At 44.6% G+C, this 23182-nt stretch overlaps 1 long non-coding RNA gene across 1 annotated transcript; it reads left to right on the forward strand.

The window, feature by feature from the left end:
• The first annotated feature begins 5258 nt into the window (after nt 1-5258).
• Nucleotides 5259-6398, forward strand: LOC106568052 (uncharacterized). Its single transcript, XR_001320221.2, has 3 exons — nt 5259-5460; nt 5617-5685; nt 6002-6398. It is a non-coding gene; the product is annotated as an uncharacterized lncRNA (long non-coding RNA).
• Nucleotides 6399-23182: the final 16784 nt, after the last annotated feature.

Raw genomic sequence — 23182 nt, forward strand, 5'->3', positions numbered from 1 at the left:
GTTGGGGTATGTAAATACCGTCACTGTGGGTGCGACGTCATCAATGCACTTATTTATGAAGCCAATGACTGATGTGGTGTACTCCTCAATGCCATCAGAGGAATCCCGGAACATATTCCAGTCTGTGCTAGCAAAACAGTCCTGTAGCTTAGCATCTGCTTCATCTGACCACTTTTTTATTGATCTAGTCACTGGTGCTTCCTGCTTTCATTTTTGCTTGTAAGCAGGAATCAGGAGGATAGAATTATGGTCAGATTTGCCAAATGGAGGGCGAGGGAGAGCTTTGTATGCGTCTCTGTGTGTGGAATATAGGTGGTCCAGAGTTATTTTTCCTCTGGTAACACATTTAACATGCTGATAGAAATTTGGTAAAACTGATTTAAGTGTCCTTGCATTAAAGTTCCCAGCTACTAGGAGCACCGCCTCTGGGTGAGCGTTTTCTTGCTTGCTTATGGCGGAATACAGCTCATTCATTGCTGTCTTAGTGCCAGCCTCTGACTGTGGTGGTATGTAAACAGCTACAAAGAATACAGATGAAAACTCTCTCGGTAGGTAGTGTGGTCTACAGCTTATCATGAGGAACTCTACCAGAGGTGAGCAACAGCTCAAGATTTCCTTAGATATCGTGCACCAGCTGTTGTTTACAAAAATACATAGACCGTTGCCCAGTCTTACCAGACGCTGCTGTTCTATCCTGCCGGTACATCGTATAACCAGCCAGCTGTATGTTGATGTTGTCGTCGTTCAGCCACGACTCCGTGAAGCATAAGATGTTACAGTTTTTATTGTCCCTTTGGTAGTTTAATCTTCCGCGTAACTCGTCGATTTTTATTCTCCAAAGATTGCACGTTTGCTAGCAGAATGGAGGGAAGTGGGAATTTATTTGATCGCCTGCGAATTCTCAGAAGGCAGCCGGAACTTCGGCCCCTCTTTCTCCGCCTCCTCTTCACGCAGATCACGGGGATCGGGGCCTGTTCCCGAGGAAGCAGCGTATCCTTCGCGACGGGGTCGTCAGAGTCGTGAAAGGAAAAAGAGGATTCTGCTAGTGCGTGGTGAGTAATCGCAGTCCTGATGTCTAGAAGTTCTTTCCGGTCATAAAAGACGGTAGTGGAAACATTATGTACAAAAGAATAAAAAAAAGAAGTTACAAACAATGCAAATAAGCGAACAAAAAAACACAATCGGCTGGGGGCAGGTAAAACGTCTTCCATTGTCACGCCTTGACCATAGAGAGTCTTTTTATTCTCTATTTTGGTTAGGTCGGGGTGTGACTAGGGTGGGTAATCTAGGGTGTTTATTTCTATGTTGGCCTGGTATGGTTCCCAATCAGAGGCAGCTGTTTTTTGTTGTCTCTGATTGGGGATCATATTTAGGCAGCCATTTCCCCACTGTGTTTTGTGGGATCTTGTTTGTTTGTGTATGTGCTTGTGACACTATGACTTCACGTTCTTTGTAAGTTTTGTTGTTTTGTTTCTAGTTTCACTTATATAAAGATCTGGAACTCAAGACACGCTGCGCCTTGGTCCGCTCATTTTGAAGAATGTGACAGCCATCTTCTCCGGTGCCATCTTATGTGATGCATTTTCTGAATGTTTATAGAGTAATTGGTATTCATCATAAATACGGCATCCCTATGTGAATAAGCTATCTACGGCAGCACTGACATAACAGATATGTGTGTTTTTAGCAGCTTATACTGTGACACCTCATGATGAATGATCTTCAAGGTGTCACTAAAGTCCCTGGTTCGAATCCAGGCTGTATCACATCCGGCCGTGATTGGGAGTCCCATTGGGCGGCGCACAATCGGCCCAGCGTCGTCCGGGTTTGGCCCGGGTAGGCCGTCATTGTAAATAACAATTTGTTCTTAACTGACTTGGCTAGTTATATCAAGATAAAAATAAAAAATGCGCTTACATTTCAAGCCAGAACATTGTACATTTTTTGTTTGACTTCAATATTGTGAAAAAAGGAGGAGCAGAGGAAACAACAGACAATATAACATTACAATGCAGTGATACACACATCATACACACTGTATAGGCAGCAGATTTATAGATCAGTGTTTTAGAGGGAACAATAACAATCAATGAATCTGGCAGAGAAATTGTCTTTTTGTTCTAAGATAGCGAACTCAATGGATTGGCATGCATTCTAATAATTTTCACATGGTATAGGCATGTGTATTTCGTAAGGTGTAGAAAGAACAGCATTGAAAGAGAGATGTGCAAGGCCAAGGAGTTAGAAGACGGAATAGCCAGCTATGCAAGGTAGCTTTGCTTTTAATGAATGATCAAGCGAGCGGAAGCTAGCCTATATAGTTCAGCCCCCAGAATAATGACTTGACATGGGTTAATAGGACCTGGTTTGCTTGCTGAGAAATATGTGTAGCCCTAGGAAGAGCTACTGTCATAGGACGAAAGAGGTGCACGCGGAAATGAAATGGTTTTAGCTTCAAGATGAATACCACACAGTTTGGGGTCAACACACAAGTGCAAGAGCACCTTTCTTCTCAAACCAATCAATCAAAGGCCTTTTTATTCCCCCCTCTTTCCACCCCCTCTTCTTTTACAGTCCTGCATATTTGAGCAGCTTTCTCACTCCCAAATATACTAGTGTTACCCATCAAAGCATTTAAAAGATCCAGTGCTATGAACATGGGTCATAGGGTCATGATAGGCCTACCCTACAGGAGATGACACCTTATTTGCTGTAAGAAGATATTAGTTGTTCTACTGAACCTTTTTACACTCATATGTCAAACATTTCTTGTTTCAACAGTGTCTTAAGTGACTTGTATTTCCTTCAACCACACAGTGTAATAATAGAGAGAAGTGAATGAATGATCTGAGGAAGTGTTTTTTTTTTCTTTCTTTTAGAGGTGAACTGAATGTTCACACTCACACACCATGTGAAACAAAGCTGTGAGTTTATATATTTATCTCTGAGATGCACTCATTTTCAGTTATTATGGATGACATTTAAGGGAATCATATAAGCTAGAAAGCAACTGAAAGATACTACAGTAGAAGCTGCTAGGTTGTACCTGACTAAACATGACTACACGTTACTACACATTCAGTGACAGTTGTATAATTGCGGTACCATTGATTCAAAATTTAACCATGATAATACGCAGTGTTATTCTGTAGCTATTGTAGAACATGGACTTCTATGGTTCAATATCTTCAAGTACCAAGAAAATAGCTTGTGTTGTGTGACATGCATCAATGACCTCTGACATTGCTGACATGTTGAAACAAACATGACCCACACTCTATTACAAGGGTATTGAGTCCCTCTAATGTTATTGCATTGCATTGACAAGTAATTCTTCAAGGATTGGGTGAGAGTCAGGCTGGTAAAGAACACAGTGCATTCGAAAAGTATTCAGACCCCTTCACTTTTCCACATTTTGTTACATTTCAGCCTTATTCTAAAATGGATTAAATAGTTTCCCCCCTCATCAATCTACACACAATACCCCATAATGACAAAGCAAAAAAAGTTTAGAAATGTTTCTTAATTTATTGAAAATAAAAAACTTAAATATCACATTTACATAACTATTCAGAGCCTTTACTCAGTATTTTTGTTGAACCACCTTTGGCAGTAATTACAGCCTTGAGTCTTCTTGGGTATGACACTACAAGCTTGGCACACCTGTACTTGGTGTGCCATCACGTTGGATGGGGAGCGTCGCTGCACAGCTATTTTCAGGTCTCTCCTGGTATGTTCGATCGGGTTCAAGTCCGTGCTCTGGCTGGGCCACTCAAGGACATTCAGAGACTTGTCCCAAAGCCACTCCTGTGTTCTCTTGGCTGTGTGCTTAGGGTCGTTGTCCTGTTGGAAGGTGAACCTTCGCCCCAGTCTGAGGTCCTGAGCAGTCTGGAGCAGGTTTTCATCAAGGATCTCTCTGTACTTTGCTCCGTTCATCTTTCCTTCGATCCTGACTGGTCTCCCAGTACCTGCCACTGAAAAGCAAAACCACAGCATGACGCTGCCACCACCATGCTTTACCGTAGGGATGGTGCCATGTTTCCTCCAGACGTGACACTTGGCATGCAGGCCAAAGAGTTCAAATTTGGTTTCTTCAGACCAGAGACAAAAATTATAGTTATTTCAATCAAATGAAAGCATACTGTACATGTTTGTTTTATTAACAAGGAATAATGAGTAGAAAGCCGAGGACACAGACTGTTTCCAAACTCATGCTATCTACAAAGAACTCGTTACAGGCCACGGTCAGCGCAGTAACCAAGATGACAAACTCCTAAAAGTCCACTAACCGGGCTGTCATGTGCCTTTTACTGAGGAGTGGCTTCCGTCTGGCCACTCTACCATAAAGGCCTGATTGGTGGAATGCTGCAAAGATGGTTGTCCTTCTGGAAGGTTCTCCCATCTCTACAGAGGAACTCTGGAGCTTTGTCAAGAGTGACCATCAACCACCCGATTGCTCAGTTTAGCCGGCCAGCCAGCTCTAGGAAGAGTCTTGGGGGTTCCAAACTTCTTCCATTTAAGAATGACAGAGGCCACTTTGTTCTTGGGGACCTTCAATGCCACAGATATATGTTGGTACCCTTCCCCAGATCTGTGCCTTGACAAAATCCTGTCTTGGAGCTCTGCGGACAATTCCTTCGACCTCATGGCTTGGTCTGGCATGCACTGTCAACTGTGGGACCTCATATAGACAGGTGTGTGCCTTTCCAAATCATGTCCAATCAATTGAATTTACCACAGGTGAACTCCAATCAAGTTGTAGAAACATCTCAAGGATGATCAATGGAAACAGAATGAACCTGAGCTCAATTTCAAGTTTCATAGTAAAGGGTACTTATCAATACTTATGTAAATAAGGTATTTCTGTTTTTTTTTTTTTTTACATTTGCAAAAGTTCTAAAATCCTGTTTTCACTTTGTCATTATGGGGTATTGTGTGTATATTGATGAGGGGGAAAAAATATTAAATCCATTTGAGAATAAGGCTGTAACGTAACAAAATGTGGAAAAAGTCAAGGGGTCTGAATACTTTCCGAATGCACTGTAAGTAATATATTGTTTGTCACAATAGCTGTGGACTATTGAACGCAAATAAGATATAATGTGCTTTTACTTTCATCAAGAGCTAATTCCTTTTCAACATTGTATTTCATGTGCATGGATCTCTGAAACTGTATTGACAAAGTGGCTCAATTTCAAACTGCCATCGGAAGCATTTCACAACCATGACATGTTGTCACTGTGGTTCCAGATATTTCCTGCTAACTAGCCTTGCAGTTGTCTTCCTCATTTTAGCTTCCTCTTTGTGATGTTAAGGCTTATTAATGATCAGGCGTGTTGTCAGATGCACAGTATCATCAGCGTCTCTGTCGCCGTTTGGTTAAAGGAGAGAACTCAACCAAGGAATCATTGGGGCACGCACTAAACATCCACCATTTCAACTAGAGGTCAAATCATTCAGGTATAACATTATATTATTTCATGGTTTCATTTCTAATTCATTCAATGTACATAACAAATCTGCACAATTTTGGAATATATTATACAGTATAATGTATTGCTTTTTCTAAATGTAATGGGCCTTTAATCATTGTTTCTATTTGACTTGGGGCGGCAGGTAGCCTAGTGGTTAGCGCGTTGGACTGGTAACCAAAAGGTTTCAGGATCGAATCTTTGAGCTGACAAGGTAAAAATCTGTCTTTCTGCCCCTGAACAAGGCAGTTAACCCACTGTTCCTAGGCTGTCATTGAAAATAAGAATTTGTTCTTAACTGACTTGCCTAGTTAAATAAATAATAATTGTGGTTTTATGAAGATATGAATGGAAGTGTTATCTACCCTAAACAAACAGTTGAAAGGGGTTGGTCCACTGGTTTCACTGAAGTACAGTTAAGTACACCAAAACAAAAAAGTACATCAACAATAACCTGGAGTTAAATGTTTGGACAGGGAATACGTTAATGTTTAAACATTACACAAATCTCCCTTCTGTTCATACTACAGGTTCATCATCTGCAACTGTGAGAGCAGGCCCCCCACTTAGTGTATTTGACAAGCTGAGTTGGACACTCAGTATGACAGGGTGTCAGTTTGTCAAATACCCCAAGTGAGGGGTCACTTGTCTGCTGAGCATCTCCCATCAGACTGACTTCAAAGAAGAACACTTCATTAACCTCCAAGTGACTTTCACTGTTAAGACTTTCTCAGAGGCAAAACATTTTGATTATGTGAAAAATATTATATTTTTCTACTACGCGTAATTATGTGCAATTGATCACGCACTGTCACAAATGTCTCATGTATTTCGTGTAAGTTTGTATGATGGAACTTAGTACACTGTGTAACAAATGTGTATCTCTGTATTAAATACTGCATTAAATAAGTACTGGGTTATACAAAATTTAGGTCCCAAGTATATTTATAGACGATGTGTAAAGATTAATAGGAATGAATAGAAATGGAATTATGATTGCATTTATATAGATAACTTTTCATCAGGTTTCTATCCACTTTATGTAGGCCTGCATTATGTGTAAGGGCGACTGACCCGCTACTACCAATGTAAAGTAATCACTGGGTGATGCACAGGGACAGTGAGTGGTGGCACATTGCTCTAGAATTCTCAGCACACATCAGTTATCACAGAGGAAATTAAAGGAGAGTTTGTGCTAATATGAAGCAGAGTCTAAACATTGCTTTCAACTAATTAAGGGAGATATAGGGACGATATATCAGTTATTTATCTTGCACTCTGTGCTTTTACAAGGCCTATTATTATGGTCAACGACCTGCCTTTGGATACTTCTATAAAATACCACCCATTATCTGTCAGTCCCACATGCTTCCTGTGCTCACAAAGCCACATGAGCTAGAATAAGAGCGGATGTCTGTGCTATCTTGTGATTAGATAGCAGTGTGTGACTCACATACTGCATAGCAATGGCGGTCAAAAAAGATGGAGTCATCACCCATCAGTGTCATGTGTCATCAGTAACACTGAATATCGTTGTAATTTACCGACATCGTACCAAAACCACACAATATGACTATACTGTATGTATTTCCACACAGTAACTTTCCCATTGTGATTTCCTCTGAGATTAGACTAATTCAACCCCGTTGGTTGGCCTTGAAGGGAGTCTTCAATCAGTCAGGTAAAGGTATACTCAGGATTGGGTAGGTTACTTTCTAAATGTAATATCTGTTATAGTTACTAGTTACCTGTCCAAAATTGTAATCAATAACGTAGCTTTTGGATTACCCAAACTCAGTAACGTAATAGCCAAGCTTCCTGCAATCCAGGACCTATATAATAGGCAGTGTCAGAGGAAAGCCCATAAAATTGTCAGAGACTCCAGTCACCCAAGTCATAGACTGTTTTCTCCTCTACCACACGGCAAGCGGTACCGGAGCACCAAGTCTAGGACCAAAAGGATCCTGAACAGCTTCTACCCCCAAGCCATAAGACTGCTGAACAATTAATTAAATGGCCACCGGACTAATACATCGACCCCCCCACACCCATTTGTGTTGTACAGTGCTGCTACTCGCTGTTTATTATCTATGCATAGTCACTTCACCCCTACCTACATGTACAAATTACCTCAACTAACCTGTACCCCCGCACACTGACTCGGTACCGGTAACCCCTGTATATAACCTTGTTATTGTGTTACTTTTTATTATTTTTTACTTTAGTTTATTTGGTAAATACTTTCTTAACTCTTCTTGAACTGCACTGTTGGTTAAGGGCTTGTAAGTAAGCATTTCACGGTAAGGGCAACACTTGTTGTATTTGGCGCATGTGACAAATAAAGTTTGATTTGATTTGATTACATTCCATTACTTTTAGATGACATGGGCTCTCAAGCCTACACAGGGCTCCCGAGTGGCACAGTGGTTTAAGGCACTTTGTGCTAGAGGTGTCACTACAGACCCTGGTTCGATTCCAGGCTGTGGCCGTGATTGGGCGGCGCACAATTGGCCCAGTGTCCAGTGTCGTTAGGGTTTGGCCGGGGTAGTCTGTCTTGAGTCAATAAGAATTTGTTCTTTATTGACTTACCTAGTTAAATAAAGGTTAAATAAAAAAGTATTAAAAAAAGAATTAAGAGGCATTAGAAGAAGACATAAATGCATGTTTTCAATTGAACAACATCTATTGCAGGATAAATCAATGTTAAAGTTTACGTAGCTGGCCATATATGGATGTTACATTTTACTTTATGGGTTGGTTATGTAGGCTTCTTCTAAACCATCGCTTTCTAATACATATAATAAGACGATTAAGTTATAAGTTATATCTTTACATTAAAAACCAAAATCTATCAGAATTCCAGTCATTCCAATTATCAGACCTCAGGATAAGATCCAGATGCAGACAGTTCGAAGTAACAAAAGTTTATTACAAAACAGGGGGCAGTCAAACGAAAGGTTGAGGGCAGGCAGAGGTCGGTAATCCAGGGCAGAGTCTGTAAGGTACAGAACGGCAGGCAGACTCAGGATCAGGGCTGGCAGGGGTCAGTAATCCAGGGCAGAGTCTGTAAGGTACAGAACGGCAGGCAGACTCAGGATCAGGGCTGGCAGGGGTCAGTAATCCAGGGCAGAGTCTGTAAGGTACAGAACGGCAGGCAGACTCAGGGTCAGGGCAGGCAGGGGTCGGTAATCCAGGGCAGAGTCTGTAAGGTACAGAACGGCAGGCAGACTCAGGGTCAGGGCAGGCAGAGGTCGGTAATCCAGGGCAGAGTCTGTAAGGTACAGAACGGCAGGCAGACTCAGGGTCAGGGCAGGCAGGGGTCAGTAATCCAGGGCAGAGTCTGTAAGGTACAGAATGGCAGGCAGAATCAGGGTCAGGGCAGGCAGGGGTCAGTAATCCAGGGCAGAGTCTGTAAGGTACAGAACGGCAGGCAGACTCAGGGTCAGGGCAGGCAGGGGTCAGTAATCCAGGGCAGAGTCTGTAAGGTACAGAACGGCAGGCAGACTCAGGGTCAGGGCAGGCAGGGGTCAGTAATCCAGGGCAGTGTCACAAGGTACAGAACGGCAGACAGGCTCAGGGCAGGCAGAATGGTCAAAACCGGGAAAACTAGAAAACAGGGACTAGAGAGAAAAACAGGAGTATGGGAAAACTGCTGGTAGGCTTGATGAGACAAGGCGAACTGGCAACAGACAAACAGAAAACACGGGTATAAATGCACAGGGGATAATGGTGAAAATGGGCGACACCTGGAGAGGGGTGGATACAAGCACAAGACAGGTGAAAGAATAGAACTTCGAAATATTGAACTATATATTAACCAAATTGTTTTACATGAGCATAACCCCAAAACTAAGGACTTATTAGCCAGCCCTACTCTGTTGTTTATGTTTGTTTTGTTGTCATGGAGGACTGATTGGGCTCATTGATTCGAGTTGAAAAATAAATGCTGCGCTCATAGAATGGCATGCTTTGAGCACTACTGAAAAGTGCTATTTACATCTGCTGCATTAGCTATAGGCCTATTGTTTACCTTTTTGTTGGTGACACTTTGATATCTTGATAATATGCAGCTGTTTAAAGGGAAAATCCACAGATGAAACAATAACAAAATGGGCGCCCCGCCTTTGTTTTGGTAAAAAGATGAGGGATGGGCCTGGAGAAGTGTAACCACTCTCAGATTAATAGACAGAGCTATGGATGCAAGGACTGACCATCCACGATATGGCATTATTGTTTTAACCATGTTATGAGGCTATAAAGTATTTGTTTACATTTACAATGTTTACAAACATGGAATAAAACAAGCTTATATTTTGGGTTCTCATAGAGTGTCATAGTTGAACTAAGCTCATGAGGCCTTTATAAGTTATATTATTCAAGAATCAATGGATATATATATATATATATAATTTATAAACCTAAAAATTGACGTAGCAACTACAGATTGCCCCTTTAAATCTGTCAAGTGTGCAAGTTTGAGCATGTGTCCATTAGGCCTATGGATTTTATTTATCAGCATGAATTAGATTGAGCAATAAAAGCCCCACTTTTATTTCACTAGCTTGGATCCACACTATGCAGCTGTTGCAAGAGCGCATTCTTCACTGGCTGTCCACTGGTTTCAAAAACAATGATTGATAGGCAGCTTAAACTTCTTGAATTCAACCATTATTGGGTTCAGATACACATGTAGATTTGTGAACAGCCATCCACAACAACCACAATCCGTAAGTAACAAATAGCTAAATGATAGAGCAGCAGTAAGAATAATTCACATCAATGGGCTATGTAGATATCAATAATAAGTTATATCCGTATCGCCATAGACTACACCACTGCTGTCATCCTTACCTCCAAGCGTTAATTCAAATTGAATAATCTTTGGATCCCGACAGCAGTCGCACTTTTGGAAGACATAACTTGGACTGTAGACTACAAAAGCCTATTCCTGCTCTTTTCCAGCGATTCATCAAACCCATTTGGTTTGTCATCATAGTGGTCTCTGACTTCAGGTCAGACTCGCTCAGGCGGAACAAACTTAAATTTGCGCCATTTTTCAATACTGATTTGAATGTCATTGAGAAAACAGAGAAGTGTCAAATATTTTTTAAAAGTAATCCTCGAAGTAGTCATCTAGTTTTTCAAAATGATCTGTAATCTGATTAAAATATTTTTGCTGGTAATGTAACGGATTACAGTTATTGTTTTTGTAATCCCTTACATGTAACGGAGTAACATCCGTCACTCCCCAACCCTGGGTATACTAAAAGTAAAGTAAAAGTCTAAAAGAGAGAGAAAACATTCAGAATTTCCATACAATATTTACTGTAATAGGTATATCAAGAAGGCATAGCCACAACCTGTGCAATAGAAACAATGGAATAGTCCCAAAAGTGAAAACCCTGCTCATCTGTCACCCCAGACAGGCTCAAGCAAATACATTTGAATGGTTTATAAATATTATTTCAATCAAATGCTTCGTAAGCAACAAGTGTAGACTAACAGTGAAATGCTAACTTACGGACCCTTCCCAACAACGCAGAGAGAAAGAAATGAGCGAAATAATAGAAAAGTAATAACACGTAATAATAAATACACAATGAGTAACGATAACTTGACTATATACACGGGGTACAAGTACCGAGACGATGAGCAAGGGTACGAGGTAATTGAGTTAGATATGTACAAATAACTAGGAATAGTGTTACTAGCCAACATGATAGATAAGAAACAGTAGCAGCAGCGTATGTGATGAGTCACAAAAGTTTGTGCAAAAAGGGTCAATGCAGATAGTTAAATAGTTAAGCAAATAGCTACCTGGAATAACCATTTAGCAGTCTTATGGCTTCGGGGTATAAACTGTTCAGGGTCCTATTGGTTCCAGTGCATCGGTACCGCTTGCCGTGCGGTAGCAGAGAGAACAGTCTATGACTTGGGTTGCTGGAGTCTTTAACAACTTCCTCTGACACCACCTGGTCTAGTGTTCCTGGATGGCAGATGTACTAGGCCTTACGCACTACCCTCTGTAGCGCCTTCCGGTCGGATGCCAAGCAGTTGCCAAACCAAGCGGTGACGCAGCCAGTCATGATGCTCTCAATGGTGCAGCTGTAGAACTTTTTGAGGATCTGAGGGCACATGCCAAATCTTTTCAGCCTCCTGAGGGGGAAGGGTTGTTGTCATGCCCTCTTCACGACTGTGTTGGTTTGTGTGGACCTTGATAGATCCTTAGTGATGTGGACACCGAGGAACTTGAAGCTCTCAACTCGCTCCACTACAGCAGCTGTCGATGTGAATGGGGGCGGCCTTCCCTTTCCTGTAGTCCACGATCAGCTCTTTTGTCTTGCACATGTTGAGGGAGAGGTTGTTGTCCTGGCACAACACTGCCAGGTCTCTGACCTCGTCCCTATAGGATGTCTCATCGTCGTCAGTGATCAAGCTTACCACCGTTGTGTTGTCAGCAAAGTTAATGATAATGTTGGAGTCATGCGTGGCCATGCAATCGTGGGTGAACAGGGAGTACAGGAGGGGACTAAGCACACACCCCTGAGGGGCCCCCGTGTTGAGGGTCAGTTTGGCGAATGTGTTGTTGCCTACCCTTACCACCTGGGGGCGGCCCGTCAGGAAGTCCAGGATCCAGTTGCAGAGGGAGGTGTTCAGTCCCAGGGTCCTTATCTTAGTTATGAGCTTGGAGGCCACTATGGTGTTGAATGCTGAGCTGTAGTCAATGAACAGTATTCTCACATATGTGTTCCTCTTGTCCAGGTAAGAGAGGACAGTGTGGAGTGAAATAGAGATTGCGTTTACAATTTATGTACAGAATAACACTAAATCCTCTGAAACCAGGTTGTCTCCATTGGTGGATAGGTCGAGAGAATGGTTTATTTCATTACATGGTATCAACAGACACTAATGCTGAATTATTTGGCAAAATAATCACAAATACACAGTACACAAGATATCCATCAATACAATAATCATTATAATATCCTAATAATACATTATGTAGGGCTATATTCCCATTCTTTCATTCTAAGTTAATGGATTTTACATTATAACATATTTATATTTTATGTCCACCTATGGAAACCATTGAAGGTTCGTTGTTCAATGTAGGCCTAGCAGAATACCTTATTTCTGGTGCGAACGCAAGTCAAACAGACGACCTGAAAGAGCGCTGGATCTGTGGTTAGCTATGCTTCGAGTCAAATGATCTGACCAACCAGTTTAGACGCGGAGGAATACATGCTGCAGCACCTGTCATTTATACACACAAATGATCAAGGAATGGTGAAGCGAAGTTCCTCATTGCAAATTCGCGCGTGTTAGTTTTCAATGATGGAAAGAACAAATAGTTCCGCATACTTTTTACAAGATATTTACACACAGTCAGATCATTTATCATTTTGGAATTTTTATGTTGATGAAGGACTGTATGGCAACGGAACTAAATATGAGGCAGCGTCACAGAATTCAACAACCAAGACTTTACTCATTATAGTTTATTCAGTCATTATCATAATTTAATATTGTGGTTTGCCACGTTGTGATAAAGAACAAGAAGATGCATTCTGTCACAAGTTTGTTTATTATAAATTTTGCGGTTGCTGATTTAATGATTACTCTACTCAACACTCCTTTTACTCTGGTAAGTTACCTGAGCTAAATAGTTACCACAGATATGGTCTATACATGTTTGTGACTATGTCGTACGCTCGTTGTTTTCAAATGTATCATTTTAAATAATGACTATATTTTGCAGAATAGGCTTCTTATAAAGACATTTTTTTTTACATTTTAGTCATTTAGCAGAAGCTCTTATCCAGAGCGACTTACAGTAGTGAATGCATACATTTCATACATTTTTTTTTTTTGTACTGGCCCCCCGTGGGAATCGAACCCACAACCCTGGCGTTACACACACCATGCTGGCGTTGCAAACACCATGCTCTACCAGCTGAGCCACAGGGAATGCTACTTACTAAGGTTAGTAGCCTAAAACTCAACTTGTTAAAATGTTTGTTGACGCTGGAGAATTTACTCACAAATGTAGCATAATGTTTTCTCTCATGGAAAGATAAAAAATAATTTGCTCTATTGTTTACATTTTTATGGGTGGACCACTCTTTGGGGGTAGGCTGTGGTGTAATTACAGATCATGTTTTTTTTACACCAGTAAGCCAGTGACTCAGCCCCCGTAATAGGGGTAGAGGCAGAGAATCCCAGTGGAAAGAGGGGAAACCGGCCAGGCAGAGACAGCAAGGGCGGATCGTTGCTCCAGCCTTTCCGTTCACCTTCACACCCCTGGGCCAGACTACACTTAATCATAGGACCTACTGAAGAGATGAGTCTTCAGTAAAGACTTAAAGGTTGAGACTGAGTCTGCATCTCTCACATGGGTAGGCAGACTATTCCATAAAAATGGAGCTCTATAGGAGAAAGCCCTGCCTCCAGCTGTTCGCTTAGAAATTCTAGGAACAATTAGGAGGCCCGCGTCTTGTGACCGTAGCGTACATGTAGGTATGTACGGCAGGACCAAATCGGAAAGATAGGTAGGAGCAAGCCCATGTAATGCTTTGTAGGTTAGCAGTAAAACCTTGAAATCAGCCCTTGCCTTAACAGGAAGCCAGTGTAGGGAGGCTAGCACTGGAGTAATATGATCACATTTTTTGGTTCAAGTCAGGATTCTAGCAACCGTATTTAGCACTAACTGAAGTTTATTTAGTGCTTTATCCGGGTAGCCGGAAAGTAGAGCATTGCAGTAGTCCAACCTAGAAGTAACAAAGGCATGGATTAATTTTTCTGCGTCATTTTTGGACAGAAAGTTTCTGATTTTTGCAATGTTACGTAGATGGAAAAAAGCTGTCCTTGAAACAGTCTTGATATGTTCTTCAAAAGAGAGATCAGGGTCCAGAGTAACGCCAAGGTCCTTCACAGTTTAATTTGAGACGACTGTACAACCATCCAGATTAATTGTCAGATTCAACAGAAGATCTCTTTGTTTCTTGGGACCTAGAACAAGCATCTCTGTTTTATCCGAGTTTAAAAGTAGAAAGTTTGCAGCCATCCACTTCCTTATGTCTGAGACACAGGCTTCTAGCGAGGGCAATTTTGGGGCTTCACCATGTTTCATTGAAATGTACAGCTGTGTGTCATCCGCATAGCAGTGAAATTTAACATTATGTTTTCGAATGACATCCCCAAGAGGTAAAATATATAGTGAAAACAATAGTGGTCCTAAAACGGAACCTTGAGGAACACCGGAATTTACAGTTGATTTGTCAGAGGACAAACCATTTACAGAGACAAACTGATATCTTTCCGACAGATAAGACCTAAACCAGGCCAGAACTTCTCCATGTAGACCAATTTGGGTTTCCAATCTCTCCAAAAGAATGTGGTGATCAATGGTATCAAAAGCAGCACTAAGATCTAGGAGCACAAGGACAGATGCAGAGCCTCGGTCTGACGTCATTAAAAGGTAATTTACCACCTTCACAAGTGTAGTCTCAGTGCTATGATGGGGTCTAAAACCAGACTGAAGCGTTTCGTATACATTGTTCGTCTTCAGGAAGGCAGTGAGTTGATGCGCAACAGCTTTTTCTAAAATTATTGAGAGGAATGTGTAACGGTTGTCTTCATGAATGGACCAAGGCGCAGCAGGTATGTGAATACTCATGGTTATTTATTACCAAAACAAGAGTAAAGCATCCACTTGAAAAAAACAATGACGGTGACAACAGTAGCAGTTTTACAGGCTATACACGCAGTGTAAAAACAACTACCCACAAACCCAAGTGACAAACATACTCCTACATATATGACTCCCAATCAGGAACAACGATCCCCAGCTGTTCCTGATTAGGAGCCACAAGACCAACACAGAACACAAGACTGCCACGTCCTGACCCCAAAACTACAACAACAGCTCCATCTGCTGGTCAGGACGTGACAGTACCCCCCCCTCAAGGTGCAGACCCCGGAATGCACCTAACAATGAAAAAAACACCAACAAACAAAAATCCCCAACAAAACCCATAAACAATAACCCCTAAACAATAAGGGAGGGAAGGGAGGGTGGCTGCCGTCACCGACGGCACTGTGCTACACCCTCCCTCCCCAACCCACCTATCCTGGAGGTGGCTCCGGTGCAGGACGTGGACCCTGCTCCACCCTCGGCGTCGCCCACTTTGGTGGAGCCGATAGCTGCACCAGGCAGACGGACCCCTCGAGCCGGGCCGGAGGACAGGAGGGCCCCTCGGGCTGGGCCGGGGAACAGGAGGGCCCCTCGGGCTGGGCCGGGGGACAGGAGGGCCCCTCGGGCTGGGCCGGGGAGCAGGAGGGCCCCTCGGGCTGGGCCGGGGAGCAGGAGGGCCCCTCGGGCTGGGCCGGGAGCAGGAGGGCCCCTCGGGCTGGGCCGGGGAGCAGGAGGGCCCCTCGGGCTGGGCCGGGGAGCAGGAGGGCCCCTCGGGCTGGGCCGGGGAGCAGGAGGACCCCTCGGGCTGGGCCGGGGAGCAGGAGGACCCCTCGGGCTGGGCCGGGAGCAGGAGGACCCCTCGGGCTGGGCCGGAGAGCAGGCGGGCCCCTCGGGCTGGGCCGGAGAGCAGGCGGGCCCCTCGGGCTGGGCCGGAGAGCATGCGGGCCCCTCGGGCTGGGCCGGAAGGCATGCGGGCCCCTCGGGCTGGGCCGGAAGGCATGCGGGCCCCTCGGGCTGGGCCGGAAGGCATGCGGGCCCCTCGGGCTGGGCCGGAAGGCATGCGGGCCCCTCGGGCTGGGCCGGAAGGCATGCGGGCCCCTCGGGCTGGGCCGGAAGGCATGCGGGCCCCTCGGGCTGGGCCGGAAGGCATGCGGGCCCCTCGGGCTGGGCCGGAAGGCATGCGGGCCACTCGGGCTGGGCCGGAAGGCATGCGGGCCACTCGGGCTGGGCCGGAAGGCATGCGGGCCACTCGGGCTGGGCCGGAAGGCATGCGGGCCACTCGGGCTGGGCCGGAAGGCATGCGGGCCACTCGGGCTGGGCCGGAAGGCATGCGGGCCACTCGGGCTGGGCCGGAAGGCATGCGGGCCACTCGGGCTGGGCCGGAAGGCATGCGGGCCACTCGGGCTGGGCCGGAGGGCATGCGGGCCACTCGGGCTGGGCCGGAGGGCAGGAGGACCACTCGGGCTGGACCGGAGGGCAGGAGGACCACTCGGGCTGATCCTGACAGGCCGGGCACCCTGGCAGATCAGGGCAGGCGGGCACCTCTGGCAGAACAGGGCAGTCCGGCCACTCTGGCAGAACAGGGCAGTCCGGCCACTCTGGCAGAACAGGGCAGTCCGGCCACTCTGGCAGAACAGGGCAGTCCGGCCACTCTGGCAGAACAGGGCAGTCCGGCCACTCTGGCAGAACAGGGCAGTCCGGCCACTCTGGCAGAACAGGGCAGTCCGGCCACTCTGGCAGAACAGGGCAGTCCGGCCACTCTGGCAGAACAGGGCAGTCCGGCCACTCTGGCAGAACAGGGCAGTCCGGCCACTCTGGCAGAACAGGGCAGTCCGGCCACTCTGGCAGAACAGGGCAGTCCGGCCACTCTGGCAGAACAGGGCAGTCCGGCCACTCTGGCAGAACAGGGCAGTCCGGCCACTCTGGCAGAACAGGGCAGTCCGGCCACTCTGGCAGAACAGGGCAGTCCGGCCACTCTGGCAGAACAGGGCAGTCCGGCCACTCCGGCAGAACAGGGCAGTCCGGCCACTCCGGCAGAACAGGGCAGTCCGGCCACTCCGGCAGAACAGGGCAGTCCGGCCACTCCGGCAGAACAGGGCAGTCCGGCCACTCTGCCAGTTCAGGGCAGTCCGGCCACTCTGCCAGTTCAGGGCAGTCCGGCCACTCTGCCAGTTCAGGGCAGTCCGGCCACTCTGCCAGTTCAGGGCAGTCCGGCCACTCCGCCAGTTCAGGGCAGTCCGGCCACTCCGGCAGTTCAGGGCAGTCTGGCCACTCCGGCAGTTCAGGGCAGTCTGGCCACTCTGGCAGTTCAGGGCAGTCTGGCCACTCCGGCAGTTCAGGGCAGTCTGACCTCTCTGGCGACTGTTGACTGGCGGGCAGCTCTGACGACTGTTGACTGGCGGGCAGCTCTGACGACTGTTGACTGGCGGGCAGCTCTGACGACTGTTGACTGGCGGGCAGCTCTGACGACTGTTGACTGGCGGGCAGCTCTGACGACTGTTGACTGGCGGGCAGCTCTGACGACTGTTGACTGGCGGGCAGCTCTGACGACTGTTGACTGGCGGGCAGCTCTGGTGACTGTTGACTGGCGAGGCTGGGTTGACACACTAGACTCCTGATGCGTGGGGCTGGTATAGGACGTGCCAGCCTGGAGACACGCACCTCCATGCTAGTGCGTCTGGCGGGAAACACCGGACCGAAAGGGCGCACTGGCGGTCTTGAGCGCAGGGTTGGCATCACCCGTTCCGGCTCGATGCTCCTCTTGCCCTGGCACCTGCGGGCGCTGGTACTGGGCGCACTGGGCTGTGCGTCCGTATAGGCGAGATGGTGCGCACCTCAGCGTAACATGGCGCCCTCCACCTCGTCACGCACCTCCCTGTAGTCACGGATAGCTGGCTTACGGCTCTTCCCTGGCCTGGCCAAACTACCCGTGTGCCCCCCCCAAAAAAATCTTGGGGCTGCCTCTCGGGTTCCCTTAGCTCCCTTAACTTGTCCGCCCAGAATTTTCTCTCGTCCTGCCAGGTCCATTCCTCCATTTCCTTCTCCTGTGGCTTCCTCCTCTTCTGCTGCTTGGTCCTTTGGTGGTGGGTAGTTCTGTAACGGTTGTCTTCATGAATGGACCAAGGCGCAGCAGGTATGTGAATACTCATGGTTATTTATTACCAAAACAAGAGTAAAGCATCCACTTGAAAAAAACAATGACGGTGACAACAGTAGCAGTTTTACAGGCTATACACGCAGTGTAAAAACAACTACCCACAAACCCAAGTGACAAACATACTCCTACATATATGACTCCCAATCAGGAACAACGATCCCCAGCTGTTCCTGATTAGGAGCCACAAGACCAACACAGAACACAAGACTGCCACGTCCTGACCCCAAAACTACAACAACAGCTCCATCTGCTGGTCAGGACGTGACAGAATGGAAGATTCGATATAGGCCGATAGTTTTTTATAATTTCTGGGTCAAGATTTGGCTTTTTCAAGAGAGGCTTTATTACTGCCACTTTCAGTGAGTTTGGTACACATCCGGTGGATAGAGAGCCGTTTATTATGTTCAACATAGGAGGGCCAAGCACAGGAAGCAGCTCTTTCAGTAGTTTAGTTGGAATAGGGTCCAGTATGCAGCTTGAAGGTTTAGAGGCCATGATTATTTTCATCATTGTGTCAAGAGATATATTACTAAAACACTTTAGTGTCTCCCTTGATCCTAGGTCCTGGCAGGGTTGTGCAGACTCAGGACAACGGAGCTTTGGAGGAATACGCAGATTTAAAGAGGAGTCCATAATTTGCTTTCTGATGATCATGATCTTTTCCTCAAAGAAGTTCATGAATTCATTACTGCTGAAGTGAGGGCCATCCTCTCTTGGGGAATGCTGCTTTTTAGTTAACTTTGCGACACTATCAAAAAGAAATTTCGGATTGTTCTTATTTTCCTCAATTAAGTTGGAAAAATAGGCTGATCGAGCAGCAGTGAGGGCTCTTCGATACTGCACGATACTGTCTTTCCAAGCTAGTCAGAAGACTTCCAGTTTGGTGTGGCGCCATTTCCGTTCCAATTTTCTGGAAGCTTGCTTCAGAGCTCGTGTATTTTCTGTATACCAGGGAGCTAGTTTCTTATGACAAATGTTTTTAGTTTTTAGGGGTGCAACTGCATCTAGTGTATTGCGCAAGGTTAAATTGAGTTCTTCGGTTAGGTGGTTAACTGATTTTTGTCCTCTGACGTCCTTGGGTAGGCAGAGGGAGTCTGGAAGGGCATCAAGGAATCTTTGGGTTGTCTGAGAATTTATAGCATGACTTTTAATGCTTCTTGGTTGGGGTCTGAGCAGATTATTTGTTGCGATTGCGAACGTAATAAAATGGTGGTCCGATAGTCCAGGATTATGAGGAAAAACATTAAGATCCACAACATTTATTCGATGGGACAAAACTAGGTCCAGAATATGACTGTGGCAGTGAGTAGGTCCAGAGACATGTTGGACGAAACCCACTGAGTCGATGATGGCTCCGAAAGCCTTTTGGAGGGGGTCTGCGGACTTTTCCATGTGAATATTAAAGTCACCAAAAATTTGAATATTATCTGCGATGACTACAAGGTCCGATAGGAATTCAGGGAACTCAGTGAGGAACGCTGCATATGGCCCAGGAGGCCTGTAAACAGTAGCTATAAAAAGTGATTGAGTAGGCTGCATAGATTTCATGACTAGAAGCTCAAAAGACGAAAACGGTGTTGTTGTTTTTTTGTTGTTAAATTTAAATTTGCTATCGTAAATGTTAGCAACACCTCCGCCTTTGCGGGATGCGCGGGGGATATGGTCACTAGTGTAACCAGGGGGTGAGGCCTCATTTAACACAGTAAATTCATCAGGCTTAAGCCATGTTTCAGTCAGGCCAATCACATCAAGATTATGATCAGTGATTAGTTCATTGACTATAACTGCCTTTGAAGTGAGGGATCTAACATTAAGTAGTCCTATTTTGAGATGTGAGGTATCACAATCTCTTTCAATAATGGCAGTGATGGAGGAGGTCTTTATAGTAGTGAGATTGCTAAGGCGAACACAGCCATCTTTAATTTTGCCCAACCTTGGTCAAGGCACAGACACGGTCTCGGGAGGGGCAGAAAACAGTTTTCAACCAGCGATTGAGTTGTGAGACTGCTGTAGAGTTCATCACTCCCCCTAACTGGGAGGGGGCCAGAGACAATTAATTGATGCCGACACATCTTTCTAGCTGATTTACACGCTGAAGCTATGTTGCGCTTGGTGACCTCTGACTGTTTCATCCTAACATCGTTGGTGCCGACGTGGATAACAATATCTCTATACTCTATACACTCGCCAGTGGATACTGTAATGGTAAATAAAACTAATGTGATTTTGCATGTTATGTGTTTTTTCAAAACATGATAGCCTACGGATACAGAATTCAAGTAAAAAAATATTTGTTTCAGTGTCTATTCTTCTTTTATAGTATAATGTTTGTAAATGTGTAACTGTGCACAGAGTAAACTCGAAACATTCACTATCATGCATTAGTTCACGCTATTGCATAGGGCTATTCAATTATGTCCCTCAAGAGATGTACAGTAGTACTGCTGTTTTTCTTTCCTCCCTGGTAGTTAGTTGATCAGTGTATGTCATTGGCCTAAACTTGACTCACAATTTATTCTCAGGGCTGATTCATTCAGTCCCTGATCAGATGGAGGAAGTAAAATCACCAGTTCTGTGTGTGGCCCTCAAGGATTTTTCCTGGCCCTGCCATAGCATTATGCAATTAGTCAGATCCTATGAGCCAAGATTAAGCAAGTGTGAATACTTACTGGTGGGAGGGTGGGATCTTTTTTATGTGTAGGCTATGTCATTGAGGTTCATAATTAAATAGCTATTTACATAATTTTCCATTCACCACATATGTAGTAGATGGTATCAGACCAAGTTCACTTAATTGAATGATATGTGCTTTTCACTGAATTACCTTTAAAGGAGTACCCATAATGTCATGTCATTACACTTGAAATAATTCAAATAATCTGAGTTGAACTATCTACTAATATAATTGCTTTCCCATAAATGTTTTATTTTTCTTATAATTGCTTAATTCAATAATTTCATGAATTTATATAATTAGATAGATAGATGATCATTAAAAATCCCAAAGTTATTGAATGGCTTGGATTGACCAATCAGCATGCCTGATAGAAAAATGTACTTTTCTCACCAGACACCATCTGCTGGTTGAATCATAGACAATCATCATGTATAAAATTGGTTGAATACACACTGTGAAATAATGTCAGGGCCAGGGGAATCAGATGTGCTTATGTGTGAGTGTTTCATTTGGATTTAAACTAAATGTATTTGTATTTGAGTGTTTACCAGCATTTGTAACTTGAGTCTGATCATTATCTGTACAAAACAGATAATCTGATAATACTTGTGGAATCTAAAAATACTTGCTTGTTTTCCAGTTTCTTGAAATACTTTGCAAATAAGTATTTCTATGTGAAAACTGAAATGGTTTATTAATTCCTTTTACAATTTAGCAGATGTTCTTATCCAGAGCAATTTACAGTAGTGAGTGTTGCAAGTGCCATGTGTTGCAAGTGCCATGCTCTACCAACTGAGCTACATCATCACATCATCACAAACCACTTGATGTCTCAATGTAATCAATTACTGTATTGTGCATTGTTTTTCTTCATGGTGATGGAAAGTCTACAGGTACAAACCTAGATGACCAGCCTATGTACAATACAGTAATGAACATTTACATTAAGTGGTTTGTAAGGATGGTAAATAAATACTGCACAGAAAGTGGTTGTTTTCAATGTTATTTGATCTAGAAAAATAAAGCAAGGTATGACATCAATCCATGCTTTGGTTTAGTTTCCCTGGCACTGTTTCCACATACTAACGTTCTAGCATTTGTGGCACAAATCCCATTCAAGTCATGGGACCGATATCTACATTTTTCAAGTATTATGTCAAAATCATTCAAAACTATCTAAAATGTATTATGAAGCTCAACAAAGTCACTTATAGATGATTTGAACATGATGCGGGAAAAATGCTAATATCGGTCCGATGACAGAAAAATGCTAATATCGGTCCAATGCATGGATTGCTGTCATACCTTGTCAATAGACTGCTGGTTAGGAAACCAATATGTCATTTTGTTATTTTGGTGAACTATACCTTTAATGCCAACAAGCCAGAGACCTGGCCGTGTGGTGCCAGGATAAAAACCTCTCCCTCAATGTGATCAAGACAAAGGAGATGATTGTGGACTACAGGAAAAGGAGGACTGAGCACACCCCCATTCTCATCGACGGGGCTGTAGTGGAGCAGGTTGAGAGCTTCAAGTTCCTTGGTGTCCACATCACCAACAAACTATCATGGTCCAAACACATCAAGACAGTCATGAAGAGGGCACGACAAAGCCTATTCCCCCTCAGGAGACTGAAAAGATTTGGCGTACGACCCAGTACATCACTGGGGCCCAGCTTCCTGCAATCCAGGACCTTTATACCAGGCGGTGTCAGAGGAAGGCCCTAAAGATTGTCAAAAACTCCAGCCACCCTAGTCAAAGACTGTTCTCTCTGCTACTGCACGGCAAGCGGTACTGGAGTGCCAAATCTAGGTTCAAAAGGCTTAACAGCTTTTACCCGCAAGCCATGACACTCCTGAACAGCTAATCAAATGGCTACCCAGACTCTTTGCATTCCCCCCCTTTTACGCTGCTGCTACTCTCTGTTTATTATCTATGCAGTCACTTTAACTCTACCTACATGTACATATTACCTCAATTACCTTGACTAACCGGTGCCCCCACACATTGACTCTGTACCGGTACCCCTGTATATAGACTCGCTACTGTTATTTTACTGCTGCACTTTAATTATTTGTTGCTTGTACTTTTTAAATAGTTTTATCTATTTTTTACTTAACACTTATTTTTCTTAAAACTGCATTGTTGGTTAAGGGCTTGTAAGTAAGCATTTCACTGTAAAT

This window comes from Salmo salar, chromosome ssa13, assembly GCF_905237065.1.
Source record: "Salmo salar chromosome ssa13, Ssal_v3.1, whole genome shotgun sequence".
In the NCBI taxonomy this organism is placed as follows: domain Eukaryota; kingdom Metazoa; phylum Chordata; class Actinopteri; order Salmoniformes; family Salmonidae; genus Salmo; species Salmo salar.